The sequence below is a fragment of the Lactuca serriola genome, chromosome 3 (genome assembly GCF_051521515.1).
Source record: "Lactuca serriola cultivar US96UC23 chromosome 3, Lser_US96UC23_V15, whole genome shotgun sequence".
Lineage (NCBI taxonomy): Eukaryota > Viridiplantae > Streptophyta > Magnoliopsida > Asterales > Asteraceae > Lactuca > Lactuca serriola.
In genome coordinates, this window is record NC_136410.1 from 62,329,021 (window position 1) to 62,335,735 (window position 6,715).

The 6,715-nt window shown below is 33.5% G+C and overlaps 1 pseudogene across 1 annotated transcript; it reads left to right on the plus strand.

Annotated features, from left to right (window-relative positions):
- Positions 1 to 2,668: 2,668 nt before the first annotated feature.
- LOC145092448 (cold shock protein 2 pseudogene) lies at positions 2,669 to 3,806 on the plus strand (annotated as a pseudogene). Its single transcript, XR_013702550.1, has one exon. The product of XR_013702550.1 is annotated as a cold shock protein 2 pseudogene (transcript).
- The last annotated feature ends 2,909 nt before the right edge of the window (positions 3,807 to 6,715 follow it).

The window sequence follows — 6,715 nt, forward strand, 5'->3', positions numbered from 1 at the left end:
CCTTGATACAGGATGTGGATTTCACATTTGTTCTGGTTTGTAGGGGTTAAGAGAATGTGAGGAGATGGAGCATGAAAGAATAAACTTGGTTATGGGAAATAAGAGGTTTTCTCCTGTTACCAAGATTGGGAACTTCTGGTTTTGTGTTCGGTGGTAATGTTAGGATAGATTTGATTGATTGTCGCTATTCTTCAGAAACGACACAAAACATTACTTCTTTTCATGCACTATTTATACATGGTTTTCGATATTCGTTTAGTGATATGAATGGTTCAATTTTAGCTTATAAGAGTGATGTTTTTATGTTTGAAGCTTTACCTTGTAATGGTGTGTATGAAACTATGTTTTGTGTTGATAGCTTGGGCAATAGTGTATTCCATATTGATTCATCTAATGGTGTAGACAAAGCATGCTTGTGGCATTGTCATCTTGGATACATTAACAAGAAATGCATCGACCAACTCCAAAAGGGTGGGGTGTTGGAGTCATTTGATTAAGGTCAGATGATGAATATGAGTCTTGTCTTTTGGGTAAGATGACAAAGTCACCTTTCAATGAGTCTTGTGATATATGTGAGATTTTGTTGGATCTCATACACACAGATGTGTGTGGTCCATTCAGATCTGCAATAAGAGATGCAAATTGATACTACGTAACATTGACAGATGATTATATTAGATATGGTTATGTCTACTTAATCAAATATAGATAAAAAAAAACCTTTGAAAAGTTCAAAGAGTTTAGACACGAGGTCGAGAATCAACTGGGAAGGAAGATAAAGATGTTCCGATCTGATAGAGGTAGAGAGTATCTCGGTATCAAGTTCCATGACTATCTCAAGGAATGTGGAATAGTTTCACAAATGTCTCATCCTAGTACACCATAATTTAATGGTGTGGCTGAAAGGAAAAATCGAACCTTGTTAGACATGGTTCGTTCTATGACAAGTCGAGCTTCCCTTCATATTTCTTTATGGGGATATGTCTTAGAGACAAATGCCCATATTCTTAATTTTGTCCATACTAAGAAGGTTGCCAAAACACCTCACGAGACGTGGACAAGGAAAGTTCCCTTGTTAGCACATATCAAGGTTTGGGGTTGTGAAGCTTTTGTTAGACGAGAAACTCATGAAAAGCTAGAACCTAAAAGTGAGAGATGTATTTTCATTGGTTACCCATAGAAGTATTTTGAATACTTGTTCTACAGACCTAGTGAGAGCGTGGTATTTGTAGCTCGAAAGGGAGTCTTCCGCAATATAGTGCCAAATCAAGCATTCTAAAACTATTTAATATAAGTGGTATGAAACCTAACGTATTCACTCAATAGTTAATTAATATCAATATAGGTTTCATGTAGAAAAAAGCAAACAACATTCTAACACACAATTCCTGAATATCATTAGCCTACATGCTATCATGCATCTATAACACTTCACATATCAGGCACAAAAAAGTATCTCTTATAAGCAAACATTCTAACATGCAACCATGCGCAAATTCTTAGCCTACTTTTAGCATGAAATTCATATTATAACATCAATAACATATCAAACATGTATGAATATTTTGGGAATCGCTTACTTGAGCTCCGACTGACTGTACACATCACATCTTCTTTTCTTCTTTTAAGTTAATTCTTTTTCAAAAAGGTTTATAAATATTCTCAGATCTTTAGTTTTGAGTTTAGAATCACATGAATATTCATCCAAATCCCTCAAACAATGACTCTTATACCAACTTGTAAAGTACTAATTTTCAGAATAATTTTTTTTCAATTTTAAACTGTCATAAAAATTCATTTTTATAAGGGTACATGCAAAGCAAAACCATTTTTTCATAAATTGAAATCCATAAATCAGAGTTATAACGAAAGTATCGCGTAATCTCCAACCGCAATACTACTGATTTTTGTGTACAGTCACGCTTTCGCATCCTCATGAACTAATAATATACCTGAAAAACATTTAATCCATAACTATAAGCACAAAACTTAACGAGTTATAAAAAATATCACATCCAACACAACACAACAAATAATGCCCACATTATTCTATTTAATTATGTTTTATGTATATTTTATAATTAAATTTCATATTTATTTAAGTGTTTGATGATTTGAATTTTATTTGAGATTTTTGACATTATTAATTAATCAATTATCATATAAACATCTATGTATAATGCAACTTTTGATATTTATAATTCGATGCGATTTTATGATTAAAAAATTATTTTTATTGATTTAAATGCTCAAACTTTTGAAAGAATTATATATACAGATATTTACTAAAATATTATAATTCAATTGCCCACGTAAGCTTTCATATGATCAGTCGTTGTAATGAGTTTTGACTTATAAGCATGACTAGTGAAAAAAAAGGTTACAATTTGGAACAAAAAATTGAAAAAACGTTAAGCATGTATTTTGTAGATTTTTTTACCGTTATCAATATATTTTTATTATTTTTGTAATTATCCCTAAAAATAATATTAAATCACTTCATGAATTCATCCTGGCCGTTGGATTTCATTGAGAAGTAGAGGCGTCGTGGTCAGATTCCCCTCACGGTCATCTTTTCGAAAAAAAAAAAACTTTGCAATCGATAAAATCGGATTCCGTATTTCCAGTTTTACCCCTATCGCAAAAACTGTTACTCTATATATACGCGCGTGAGCGTGGAAACAAACTTATCCCAAGTTTCTAGAGAGAGACTAGGGTTTGCTCTCTTGATTTTGGGGGTTTTCGATTTCTAGGGTTTGTGAGTTTCTCTTCAATTCAAAAATGGACGTTGACGGCGCTAGGAAATCAGGAACCGTCAAATGGTTCAACGATACTAAGGGATTTGGGTTCATCACTCCTGAAGATGGCGGCGAGGAGCTTTTTGTTCACCAGTCGTCCATCAGAACTGAGGGATTCCGCAGCCTTGGTGACGGTGAGACCGTGGAGTACGTGATTGAGAACGGATCTGATGGCCGTACTAAAGCTGCTGATGTTACTGGTCCCAATGAAGGTCCTGTCCAGGGGAGTACCCGTGGTGGTGGTGGTGGTGGAGGCCGTGGAGGCGGCGGTGGTGATCGTTATGGAGGCGGCGGTGGTGATCGTTATGGAGGCGGTGGTGGTGGGTACAACGGTGGTAGCCGTGGAGGACGTGGTGGTGGTGGATACGGTGGAGGAGGCGGTGGTTATGGTGGAGGCGGTGGTTATGGAGGAGGTGGCGGTGGTGGAAACGCTTGTTTCAAGTGTGGTGAAAGTGGACACATGGCTAGGGAATGTACTCAGAACGGTGGTGGAGGCGGAGGATATGGTGGTGGAGGACGTGGAGGTGGAGGTTATGGAGGTGGCGGAGGTCGCGGAGGTGGTGGCGGTGGCGGCGGCGGCTGCTACAACTGTGGTGAAGATGGACACTTCGCCAGAGAATGCCCTACATCTAACAACCGTTGATCTGCTACCATGGATGATGGAGGATAAAGGGTAAATGTGTTTCTTCACATTTGCTTTGCATCCATACATCATTCTATTTACTTTTTTGCTTTTTCTGTGTTGATGAATCAATGGGTGAACCATAGTTTAATATGCTTGCTTTTGATATGAGTTTTTGGTTTGGTTTGCTGCTTCAAGTCTGTTAATTAGGGTTTCGGATATGGCACCTATTTATTTTAATTTTTCAAGTCCTTTACTAGAAAAAAAAGATTAGGGTTTTCAAGTACTACTTAACTATGGTCTTTGTGAGAAATCTGGATGTATACATGCTGGAGGTTTAATGGAAGCCATTTATGAATGAAAAAGAAAACAAGGGTTACCCTAAAGATCTCATTGTTGTGTGGATATTTAGTTTCTTAATAAATTATATATATTCTTGTTTAGATATTTTATAAAGTTGGTGCATTGAATGTTTCAAGTTGGTCCTTGAATTTGTTCTGTTTCTTTGGTTATTGTGTTAGCATCTGTCATTTGGTCAAAGTGGGGACTCGAAAGCTTTATACTTGTGCTTCTGCCTTTTTGCCCATGTCCACAGAAATTATAGCAAGTTTCTTTTTCTTTTCTTGTTTTGGCTTACTCTTTAGTCTAAAGTCATTTGATTATTGTCAGAAGCTAAGAATTTATCATGGGCTCAATAAGTTCGTGTACAATGTCATAAAGGTTTGTGATCGTGTATTGATTTAATTATGTGTTTGTGAACAAAATGGATGTTTGTAAAAAGAGTGTTGGGGTAGAATCTTTATTTATAAAGTGTGAATAGTTGGCAGTTTTTGGAGTAAAGATAACAATGGCATCTTGTTGGATGAATATGGATTGTTTGTACTAAAGTGTGCTAAATTTTCAACCATTGGTGGGTATCGAATATTGTCACAGTTGCTTTGTATACTAATTTTGTACATGTTACTGTTATATGTTATTTTAAATCTTATGAGGTTAAAATGATTAAAATTTCATTTTATTTTGTACATATTTAAAAAGTTAATATTAACCTCAAATATTTCAATTGAAATCCCATCTCTAAAGTTGGCTTAAATGGTTAATGGACCAACCAGGCTTTCTAGCTTAGAAATGGCAACGGTGAAGTTGGCATTATGGGAGAAGGTACTAACTTTATAGACAAACAACAACCTAACTTTATATGACATGTTATGTGTAAAAAAAAGTTTCAAGTTTTCTTAACTTTTATAGTACTATCATTATCTTTGAAAAATGTAGTTATGGGCATTATTAAGTTTGGATTCATTTGATGAAATCAAATCTAGTTGGATTTTGTTGAGTTGAAATTTAGATTTTGGCGTGAAAAAGATAGAACTTATCATGTGCACGTTAGAGACTATTCATGATTCTTGCTCCATGAATATCTGTACGATTTGTCAATATCCACAAAACAAGGAAGATGCGCATTAGATTTCATAATTGTGTACACCGACAACATAAATGTTATGTTTTTGGAGGTCCACATGTATCCACAAAACGCGAAGTGACTTTGCTTGGGTGTTTGATAGAGAAATTTGTGTTCTGTGAGATAAAGGCGATGTTTGTTTTTTGTATGAAGGTTTTTTTTGGTCCCTTCTGTGTGCCTGTTTAGACCACGCGTAGATATTAAACTCTACAGACTGTTTGTTTTTTTTTTTTTTTTAATACTGCAGACCTAAAAATGTTTGCTTGCTCTCTTTTAGTCTTTTTTGACGCAGATGTGGACCAAAGACTTCTAACATTTTTAGACATCTACTAATTTAAACAAACACATATATCTTTATTTTTCAAGTTTTTTTAATTTATATTTATTTCAACTTTATTAATAATAAATGATTTGAAAAAAAAAGTTATAATATTTAAAAAAAAGGTTCGACGACACAAATATGACAATTTAGACAAATTTATAAATAAAGATTTATTACAATAATGATCGTTGAAGTGTTTATATAATATGAAAAATCTTACTATAATAAATGAAAGTTTTTTTGTCACATGTTCTCTTCTCATTCATTTGGACACATGACATTTTCTAAAAATTTTAAATTTTCTATTTTCCACTTGTCATTTTATTGTATTTTTGATTTTATTAAATTAAAATTACACATTTAATATATAAGGTAATATATATGTTATGTATTTATTAGAAAATGGTTTATATATGTAATGTATCCAATGCATTAAAGTCTCATTAATTTTAATAAATCAAAAAATTTCTTATTTTTCTTATAAATTTAAACTTTTCAAATTGTTAAAATTTTATATTTAATTTTTTTTAAATAAACCCATGTAATATATGTGTCTCACACCTAGTCTATCCTAATAAAAGAATCCCTTAATTGCCACGTATCACTTCCTCCTACCATTCTTCACAAAAGTTAATTTACTTTTATGCCCTCCACCATTATTAATAAGTTTAAATTACAGTTATTCGGTCACTTTTATTTTCTGTTTCAAATTTGGAATTGATTCTTTCTAATCTAATTGATATTGTTGATATCCTTAAATCTCGTCGATTTTTAAATGTCTAGCTTTTTCTTCACCCCCCCTAAATTAGAGATGTGAAATTTAGATATGATTTTTGAAATCCCTTATTATCAGCCCCTCTCCCATGTACTCGCCAATTACTAAGGGTTTTTATTTGACATATTTTCATTCGTCATTTTTGGCGATCTCTCATTTCCACTGCTCTTGTCTCTGTCGATGTTAATCTCATTGGGCCAGTTAGATACTCCTCTCATACATTTGTAATTAATCTTCTTTCTCATATGTACTATTTTACTCACATAATCTTCTTCTCAGGTAATCTCATTTATGTAGAAAGGCAAAATACGACAATGTAGAGGCAGTTATAGGTTCTTTAATTTTTTTTAGTGAAGCTTTTGTGTATAAGTTTGATGGCTGTTGGCCCACAAGTGAAGGAAGTTGCACAATGGTTTGGAAAATTAAGTTTTCACTTTTGGGTTAGACAAAGGAATGACCTGATCTTTGATATTTAACTCTATGCAGTCAATAGAAATTTGGTAGCTTTGAAGGGGTTAAATTGTTAATTTTGGTGATTTTTCTTTGAGTTTACTTTTTAGGTTCTATGATGTTGGGTACAATAAAGAGTTCATTGGAACAAAATTCACGATCCAGTTTGGGGATCTTATTGGTGCAATTTCCCTCTTTTATCATCTTTTTGGGTTTCTATACCCTTATTGGGTTCTATGATGGATTCTTATGCTTTAAGTAATCAGTTTTATTTTTCAAATCGTCT